Source organism: Enhydra lutris, unplaced genomic scaffold (genome assembly GCF_002288905.1).
Source record: "Enhydra lutris kenyoni isolate GAN:26980312 unplaced genomic scaffold, ASM228890v2 scaffoldscaffold27, whole genome shotgun sequence".
In the NCBI taxonomy this organism is placed as follows: domain Eukaryota; kingdom Metazoa; phylum Chordata; class Mammalia; order Carnivora; family Mustelidae; genus Enhydra; species Enhydra lutris.
This window is the reverse complement of record NW_019154111.1, coordinates 951,845-962,371: the sequence shown is the minus strand read 5'-3', so window position 1 is coordinate 962,371 and position 10,527 is coordinate 951,845. Positions and strand designations below refer to the sequence as shown.

The window sequence follows — 10,527 nt, the reverse complement described above, 5'->3', positions numbered from 1 at the left end:
ATAAACATTCAGGTGCACATGCCCCTTCGGATCACTACATTTGTATCTTTAGGGCAAATACCCAGTAGTAAAATATGCACCTTCTTGAAAGGATTTATTCCCCTTAGAGGTGGCAGCACAACCTCTATAGACAGCCATTTATTCGCTATTAGGGCAACAGGTCTTATAAATCACCTTGGGGACAAGAACTTTGAATCAGCAGAACTATTTTACATCCAAGTGTTACGTCCCATAAATTGTGATATTTGCCTCAAGTTATAGCCTTTGAGATATTCACAAATCTTTTTGCATTCTATGAGAATCTATCTGTTCTTGCCCTTCCCAAATATATTTCCTCCAAAGACAAATATAAATGATCCTTGTTTCCATCCAGGGAAAATGTTTAGCAAAACTTTTTCCCTTAGGAAATTGGTATATAGGCACAATGAGTATGGGCATGCCCCACCTCACACCCCCCTGCCCTGGGGAAAATCTAGGTTCCAGAGACAGTCATGAAAATTGTGTTGAGCTGATCATAAAATAAGTGCAGAGAACAATAGCTACATTATTCTCCAACATCATCAGGAAGTGAGGTAAATATTTTCAATCTTGGGATTTCTCCCACTTTAGAGAGTCCTGGAAGAAGGAATAGGTCTACCCTCTGTGGGATTGCCTCTAAGTTGAAGTAAAATCTTAAGGTAACAGCCACAGCTAAAACCACCACATGTAGAAGAAACTTATTTGCATTGGTAGGCGGTTTAGGATATGGATTATTGCCATAGGACAAGGAAACAGCAGAAATCACCTGGGCTATGGTGAAAGAAAAATCATATCCTGGATGGCTGCCTTCTTGAGTCAGTTTGTGTCAGTTTGTGTTCAAGGCAGCTGCACTAGCAAAGAAATTCTCATGGGGAGCTCTTCTTAGCTGGGCTTCAAGCTTGGGTATTCTGACTCCATTTGGAACAATCTCCACATTATCTCCAACATTGTGATTAGGGGTGGAGGCCAGACTGTGTGCTCATATGAAAATGAATAGGAGGCAAAGAAAATAAGAGAAAATTTTTGTCCAGTGTGTGGCTCTATGATCTCAGCCACAGAGAGACTAGATGAAGGTATTGATGTACAGAGATAAGGTTAGAAATGTGTGGCTATGAAGACCTCCACCAGTAGAATTTTCAACATAAAATTGGCTACTAATCTTGAAATCACTAAGTGACTAACAATCAGCCTAAAAACGAAAGTCTTAGTGAGTGTTTATAAGCGGTATTTTATTGACTTTCATGAAACAATGACTTAGTTAAAGGTGACTTATAGTTATGCCTGAGTTATATTCTCCTGGTTTCTTCTTTTTTCTTTTAAGATTTTATTTAATTGAGAGATGGGGAGAGAGAGCGAGAGAATGCAACAGCATGAGTCGTAGGGGAGGGGCAGAGAATGAGGGAGAAGCAGACTCTCCACTGAGCAGGAAGCTTGGCCCTGCACAGTGTTTGATCCCAGATCCCAGGACCCTGAGATCATGACCTGAACAGAAGGTAGATACTTAACCGACTGAGCCACCCAGGTATCCCTCTCCCAGCTTATTCTTGAATGTTACTATATAGTATACTATGATAGCATCTGTCTTTTAGGAAATATTTTTCTGGTCCCAGAGTAGGATAAGATGGATACCAATACTGCTAGATTTTCTGAAACTACCATAGAGATGGAAGCTCCTTAGCTCATGAAACATTTTTGGAGGGTTCCTGTGTTGTACATTTGATGAAAACACACCAGGTGAGGAAGTACTTTTACTATTTATTTTCTTGAACTGAGGTACTTTAATTGTGTCAATTAAACAAATTGAATGGTTGTTCAACTATTGAATGCTTTCATGTTTCCTTATCTCTTCCATTGCTATAATGACTTTATGTTCTGTGATATCTTAACTTCTATTTTTAGCTTTGGTCAATTTTTAAAAAATAATATTGACATAATGGTAACCAAAATAAAAAATAAATGATTTAATGATTCAAAATTTAAAAATAACCACAATTGAAGGAAAGATAATCTGGAAAGTAAGATTGTGATGTGTAAGAAGCAAGTGTTCCTATTCAGTAGAAATAGGTTTTTCCTACTTAAATTAACCTTCCAATTTACAGATTAAACATATTTTAATTATCATTGATCATTTCTAGTAGTGTCTAAAATTATTGATATATTCCTGATGTTTCTTAACTAATTCTGAACTCCAGACAATTATTTTTGTAGCTGAATTTAATACCACATATGCAATACACTGTTATATAGAATACTCCCTCACTTAATCATATTTATAGAAAATAAAATGTCTAGGGCTCCTGGGTGGCTCATTCAGCTGCCTTGGGCTCAAGTCATGACTTTAGGACCCTGGGACTGAGCCCTGCCTTGGGCTCCCTGCTCAGCAGGAGCCTGCTTCTCCTTCCACCTGCTGCTCCCCCTGCTTATGCTCTCTCTCTCTCTCTCTGTCAAATGGATAAATAAAATCTTTTAAAAAAAAGTGTCTATGTGAGCTTTTGCCCACAAAGAGACACTACTCCATCTCAACTGATGTTTCTCTCAAGTTCATAGTTTAAAAACTTAAAAGGTCTGCCACGCATTGAAACTGTAATTTCAAAGTTACTTTAAGCAGCTCTTCCTTTTTCTTCAGATTTCTCCAAACTGTAAGTGCAAATCAGATATAAACTACAAAATGTATTTGTTATAATTTTTTCATAGATCTATGATAGTCTAATATATGAGACCAATTCCAATTTACACTTAGGAAACAATATATTATAAACTGATTAGTTGAATTATTATAGTTTTTCAAATAAAAATATTGTCAAATTATTAACATGTATAACAGTAAAAATTTTCTTTAAAGCAAAAGTCACAACTTTGCAAAAACAGATCTGCTCCTATTTAGCCCTCAATGTATGTGTTTTTCACTGAATCTGACATTCATTCAACAAAAATTTTGGGAGTCTTTTACATAATAATGAGCAGGGTGATCACTCAAAAGGACAGAAGGATATATATGATAATACATTTTATATGGTCAGGCAGCATGTGAATTCAACTGAATGGCCTCTGTATCCCATTCTTCACTATTTCATCATTGACTATTCTTTGAAAATAGCAAGAGATTCATATTGACAATATAATTATTTTTGCTGATATCCTTGACCAAGATTACACATTAATTATTGGCTTATGGAGACTCTGCACTCATAGTTAGTTGGTGCCCAGAACAGCCTGAATCCACTAAGCATTTAGGACCATCTTTACAGATTAGTTAACTCAGCTTAGAAAGGATGAGCTGCCTGCCTGTCCTGTTCTTTATGGTAATTGTTTTTGTATAAGCAAAGAAAGCTCTTGAATGAAACAAGTCAAGGCTCAGAATATCAAAGGACTTTCATGCACTTTAAGGCATCCCTTTGAACTTCTGCAAATAGGTCGGTTGCAACACAGTGGATAAACAGTGAGTACCTATGTGTGTGTGTCCAAGATGTGTACCGATGTGTGTGTCCAAGATTCACAGCAGTCTCCGTTCAGTATAATTCCATCTTAAATATATGGAAGTCTGTACAGTCACTGCCAATATGTTTTCATTGCTCAGATCATCCTACTGCATGGGTCTTAAAAACAAACAAACAAAAAAACCATACATATGAAGAAAAATTACAATTTTAGTACAAGTGAATTTATCCCACAATGATGTACTGAGAACTATTTATGTAGAAAATTTGCTACAACTGTGGAAAATAAAAGAACGTCTACCATATAGATTCAAATGCTAATATGCTATGCTAAATAATGCCTAATAAATTGATTCTCTTCTGTGTAGAGGATAAGGTCCAGTTAAGTCTTACTTTTGATGTCAGTTACATAAGGAAAAAGAGTAACTCTTAGAGTAGACCCTAAAATAGAGAGAAAAATCACTACACTGGATAGAGTTTTAAAAATATTATTACGTTTGGGGCGCCTGGGTGGCTCAGTCGTTAAGTGTCTGCTTTCGGCTCAGGTCATGATCCTGGGGTCCTGGGATTGAGCCCTGCATCAGGCTCCCTGCTCGGTGGGGGGCCTGCTTCTCCCTCTCCCACTCCCCTTGTGTCCCTTTCTTGCTGTGTCTCTCTCTGTCAAATAAATAAATAAAATCTTTTAAAAAATTACCATGTATGAGGAATGGTAAATGTTTAACAATGAGCTTTCTAGGGAGAAAAGGGGCCTTATTTATAGTGTTTTCCAGTGTTATAGTGTAAATACTCCTACCTGGGCCAATTTCAAGCAACCACTGTCACCACTGTGCATGAAGTGGGAAAGGCATTAGTATAATCAGTGTTAGTAAGCCAGTAAAAACCAGTTCCATCAAATATTTGGAAGTTACAGACAGAGACTATAAAATATCCATGTAATTCCCTATATTAACTAGGCTTCCTTAAAATTAGGATGAATATATATGATTGTTTCTGGCCTAAAAAAAAATGAGACGTGATGTTGCCATTTCTAAGCTACAGTGGTTGTAAGGAAGTAACATCTTCCCTCTATTTCCCTGCTGTGGTCCACAAGGAGAACTCATGTTCCATAAGGCAGAGCTACAAGATGAGAAAGGGCTGCCTTGCACATGTCTGACTTTGTGTAAGTGTAAAATATATATCAATATAAGGCATTAAGGACTTGCGATGTATCTGTTGTGTTGTGGCAGCTGAGTATCATGTAGGAAGACTAAGGGTGGTATATGTGATGGAGTTGCCATTTGGAGAACTCCAAAAACCTAAAAAGAAAGATACTAAGACAAGGTGTGTCTGAAGTGTTTCAAGTCCTTTGAGATTCAAGGGCAGGTAGATCAAGGCAGAGGACAAGATGAGAAAAGGCCTCAAAGCTGGTGGTTATGTGGGTGCCTGGCTGGTTTAGTCAGTAAGACATGAGAATCTTGATCTCAGGGTCATAAGTTCAAGCCCCATGTTGAGTGTAGAGATTACTGAAAAAAAGATGATAGATGATTGAAAGATAGATAGATGATGATGATAGATAAATAGATGGATAGATCTATTAAAAGATAGATATATAGATAAATAGATAAATAGATAGATAATTATGAGAGGATCAAGGTCTGCATGTGGTTTAGTCAGATTATCCCTGAGTGGATCCTCCAGGAGTGGACTCTGAGAAGGAGTTTGCTGTTAGGATATTTATTAGGAATCAGCAGTTATGGAGGTAGAGGCAGGAAACCTTCAACGTCAGTGTAACAAAGGCTCATTCAACCCCACAGGCACCTCTGAAACACTTATGGTCTACCAGTTGCACAATGATGACTGGGCCCTTGTATCCCCACCACAGAAGCAACACCAGAAGCACATGCACTAGGACAAACAATCGCTGCACTGAGTCAATCCAAAGGGGCTGATAGCTGACTGGTATCTAGTGGCAGCTAGAGTGATAAAGTCTTCCCTTCAAGTTATGACTCTCCATATGCACCACACAGGTTGAATTCAAGTTTGAGGAGTCTCTGTTTTCATTTTTTGCTGCTGTTTTCTCATTTTCCACTTATCAGGTAAAGGTAAGAATAACCCCAAGATAGGATATTATCCCTAGTTTGAGTCAGAGATATAAGTACCCATTCAGGGGTGCCTGAATGGTGTGGTGAAGTTGGTTAACCTTGGGATAGAGTGTGGTTTGGGGCTCTGGACTCAGCAAGGAGTCTGCCTGAGATTCTCTCCTTCTGCCCCTTCCCCCACTTGTTTCTCTCTCTCTCTCTTTCTTTCTCTCTCTCTAATAAATAAAATCTTAAAAAAATAAAAAATAACCATCAGGTAAGACAACTACAAGAGAAGGATGAGCTCAGCTTTACAAAGTCTAAACTGTAGAGTCAGCCACCTTTTCTACTTAGGAATTCTTGTCCAAGTTAAGCTTTGAAATGTCTATTTTTCTTGCCTTTATTTGTCTCTTAAGAAAATGAAAAAAGTGCCCTTTGATTCAGCCACTCCACTCCTAAGAATATATCCTAAGGTTTAATTTTTAAAAAATGTTTAGATTTTATTTATTTACTTATTAGAGAGAGAGTGTTGGGGAGGGAGAATCTGAAGCAGACTCCATGCTGATTTTGGTGGTGATGTCCTATGATGGATTTGTGGCTATCTGCCACCCCCTCCAGTACACTATCATCATGAATTGGAGAGAGTGCATAGTCTTGGCCATTGCTACCTGGACGTGTGGATTTATTCTGGCTCTGGTACATGCAATTCTCCTTCTAAGGTTACCCTTCTGTTAGCCCCAGGATGTAGACCATGTCTTCTCTGAAATCCTATCTGTCCTCAAACTGGCCGATGCTGATACCTGGATCAATGAAGCTGTTACCTTTGTTGCCTGTGTATTTATTTTATTTGGGCCCCTTTGCTTGGTGCTAGTCTCCTCTACTAGCATCCTCTGGCCCATTCTGAAAATCCAGTATAGGGAAGGCCAAAAAGAAAGTTTCTCCACCTGTTCTTCCCACCTCTGTGCGGTTGGACTTTTCCTTGTCACTGCCATGGTAGTTTATATGATCCTAGATTCTAGTCAAAGAAAGGAAAAAGAAGACAATCTTTGCCTGTTTCATAGTCTCTTCAATCCAATGCTGAATCCCTTCATCTACAGCTTCAGAGATGCTCAGGTGAAGAATGCCTTGTATAAAGCATTGCAGATGGGATCTTTGTGAGGGGAAGACAGAACTTTTAGCTAGGTCAAATCTTTTCCCTTTGAGGTGTTGTTTGAGAATGACTTAAAGGTCAGAAAAATTACCTAACAGTAAAGTTTGATAAGAAAATGTTAATTGCCCAAGACTCTACCTGAAAGTAGAAAACTTTTTGAAGTGCAAGGATAGTCTCTTGTTCTGATCGTTTTTGTTTTAGAAATGAGGCACCTGGATTATCAATACACTTAATGCTATAATAATCCATAGAGCCCATTTCTTCAAGAAATAAATTAGTATCTTAAATGACTATTTTTGTTTAATTGTTGAAACAAAACATCAACATATTGCCCTAAGGAATCAGTTCAATCATAAATATTCACATCACCTGGTAACAAGCAATATTTTTCAGAAAAATTAACACCCAGAAGGAAAATCTTGGACTACGGTAGCTTAATGTGTACAGTCATCGCCGAACTGTGTATTTCCACAATCCCACCAATGAGTCATATGAAGAAAGGACTGATATTCTTTGCTGGATAGCTAATAAATGCCAAGTGTTCTGACTAGAGTTTAGAAATTCTTAGTATGTAGCAAAAACAAGCTAAAACTATCTCACAGCTTGTTATAGAAATGTCTCCATCCCTCCTCTATGTGCTTTCATTTTCCCTTCCCACCTACTTTCTCCCTTGTAGTCTCCCACTTATATTTTATAACACATGTAATTAAAGACAGATTTATCCTCTAAGTACCTCACTTCCACATTATTTTTATGTCTCTTGACAGGGTTTTCCTCAAAACTTCTGCATTTTTATTTTCCAGAGCAGCAAAGTATTTCAGGCAATAATATTTCACTTTGTCATGGCTTTCAATCATTAAAAAAAGAAAAACTAGCAATATAAATTAATAAATATATAGTGGAATAGAGTTACATTCTAGACTTGGCTTCTCAATAGATAAACTACATTAATAATCAAGGAGGGTGTTACCTGGGTGGCTCGGTCTGTGCTTGGCAGGGGTCTACTGGAGATTTTCCCTCTCCCTCTGGCCCTCCCCCCATGCATGCACATGCTCTCTCTTTTTCTCTAAGTAAATCTTTAAAAGTAATAATAATAATAATCCTTGAGGGACTGGGACTTCCAGGCAATGTCATCAAAGCATCTAAGACATACTTTTCATTACTAAATGAGTCTCTTTTCTTATGAAATTAAATTATTAAGACCCCTTTTCTTTGGTAATCTTTTAACTATATTTTTAGTTAAAATTTTAAATGCAGGAAAAAGATTTTATAGTTTTGCATTAAAAATAATATTTTGTCTTGAAAAAAACTAACTGGTATCAGATGTATCCTCCTGCTATAAATAATTACATGATCTCAACAACCTGTAGTAAGCAATGTTTGACAGTCATTGAAACAATGGAGAAGATGCACATGAAGGAAGTACCACATTTTCCACAGGTGTCCCAGGAGGGCAGCTTCCCTGGTCTTCAAGCAGGAATATGGAACCCAAGCAGGGATCAGAGAAAGCAGTGATCAGAGTTCAAGTCTGGTAGGTCAGTTAGGAACTGGGGGTCAGTGTACCACTGGAGGGAAAGCAATAAAGAGAAAATCCTAGAAACATAAGTGAAAGTGTCATTTGAGTTCTTAGTTTTGCCTTTAGTTATTTGAAAATAGGCTAAGGAAATAGGTTAAGAAAGAGAGATCTAGTAGGAAAAAGCTGCCAGGAGATCGAATTTAGAACAGAGTATCTGGAACTAACAAATGCCGGGGGAGATAGTAGAGTTCAGATCCAACCAGAATGGGAGATACAAACTTAGAAACTCAGTTAGGACTCCAGAAATCCCACATCTTGGGTGAATTGCCATGTCCTAGGAGGAAATGCTATATCCCAGCAGTCAGGGAAAAAAATGAAATACACTCACCATCTCATAGCCTAAAACCTGGGCATAAAGATATCTTCAAGTATTTTAACTGCTCTCCAGGAAAAAAAAAAAAAATCTCAAGACTCTTGAGAGTTTCTCTTGCATATAACTTATAATGTCGGCACAAAATTTTAAAAAAAGTCTTCAACGGGTTAAAAAGGCAGGAAAAATTAATGAGATAAATCAGTTATTAGAAACAAACTCACAGATCATCCAAATAATTGAAATTAAAAGACAAGGACATCAAAATACCTATATCGATATAAAGAAAATTTTTAAATGAATGACAAAGCAGAATATTTCAACGGAAAATAAGAATCTGTTAAATAATCAAGTGAGCATTCTAAATCTTCTCCTAAAAAAAAATAACAAAAATAACTCATTAGATATATTTTACAGAAGACAGGATACAACTGAAGCCAGGATTGGTGAACCCAAATACAATTCAATATATATTACCAAAACTAAAGTAGTGGAGGAAAAAAAAGAATGGAAAGAACTTGAGAGCAAAATAGCGTTGTGGGAAATACTCCAAGAGTCTAACAAACCTTAATTTCCTAGTCCCTGAAGGAAAAGAAAAATGGAAGAGATGAATTATCTGAAGAAATAATGAGAAGAACTTATAAAGTCTGATAAGCTTGTCAATATACAGATTCAAGAAGCTCAAAAGAACTCAAGCAGGATAAACCTAATAATACATCACTGAAAATATAGTCAATGATATTATAATGCATTGTATGGTGACAGATGGAAGCTACACTTGTGGTGAACATAGAATAAAGTATAGAGAAGTAAAATCACTGTGTCCTATACCTGAAACTAACACTGTGTGTCAATTACACTCAAATTCTGAAGAAAAAGAAAAAGAACCTCACTGGAAATGTACTAGTCAAACTACTGAAAATGAAAGATAAAAAACCTTAAACTTCGTCAGGGAGGAAAAATATATTACTTTCAAAGGAACAGTAAGATTTTAGCTGACTTCTTACCAAAAATCATGGAAGCCAAAATAATGGAATACCATCTTAAAGTAGTGAAATTAAAAACTATCAACATAGAATTCTTTACACTGTAAAACTGTTCTTTAAAAATTATATCTCTAAATAGAAATTAGAAAAGAAGGAAACTGGGAATACAAAATAAAAGAAACTCTGTCCTTATTTCATACCATACAGGTATTTGAGTTGCATCTTAGATCTAAACATAAAAGCAGATGATTACTCTTCTAAGAGAAAAATTGGAGTATGAGATTTGGGTAGGTTGTTTTCTTAAGCAGGAAGCTAAAAGCACTAGTCATAAAAGAAGAAATCAAGGTGCATGTCATTAAACTAATGATTTCTGTTTATCAAAAGAATCAGAAAATGAAGAGGCAAGCCACAGTATGAGAGAAGATAGCTTCAGTACACATTATTCAGCAAAGGACTTAGATCCAAACTCTGAACAGAATGTCTACAAATCAATGACAGGAAAATCTCAGTTAAAAACTGGGCAAAACTTTGAATAGGTACTCCATACAAAAGGTTATTAAAAAGATGGATAAGCATATAATAATGTATTCGGTATAATTAATCATCAATAAAATCACAAATATTATAATGGCTAATATTATAAAATTAATATTAAGTGGTGGGAAACTAAAATTATAAAACCATACTGGAAAACTGTTTGGTAATACCTACTAAAATTAGACATGTGCCTGTCCTAGGATTTGGCAATTCTATCCTTGGTACACACCCACTGAAAACATGTATAAAAATATTCATAGGGGTGCCTGAGTGGCTCAGTTGGTTGTGTCTGCCTTTAGCTCAGACCATGATTTCAGGGTCCTGGGATTGAGCCCTGCATTGGGCTCCCTCCTCAGTGGGGAGTCTGCTTCTCCCTCTCCTTCTGCCCCTCCCCCCAGCCCATGCTCTCTCTCTCTCTCTCTCTTTCAAATAAATAAAATATTTTTAAAAAGAATA

The 10,527-nt window shown here is 36.7% G+C and overlaps 1 pseudogene; it reads left to right on the top strand.

Annotated features, from left to right (window-relative positions):
- The first annotated feature begins 6,079 nt into the window (after positions 1-6,079).
- On the top strand, positions 6,080-6,670 carry LOC111151877 (annotated as a pseudogene).
- Positions 6,671-10,527: the final 3,857 nt, after the last annotated feature.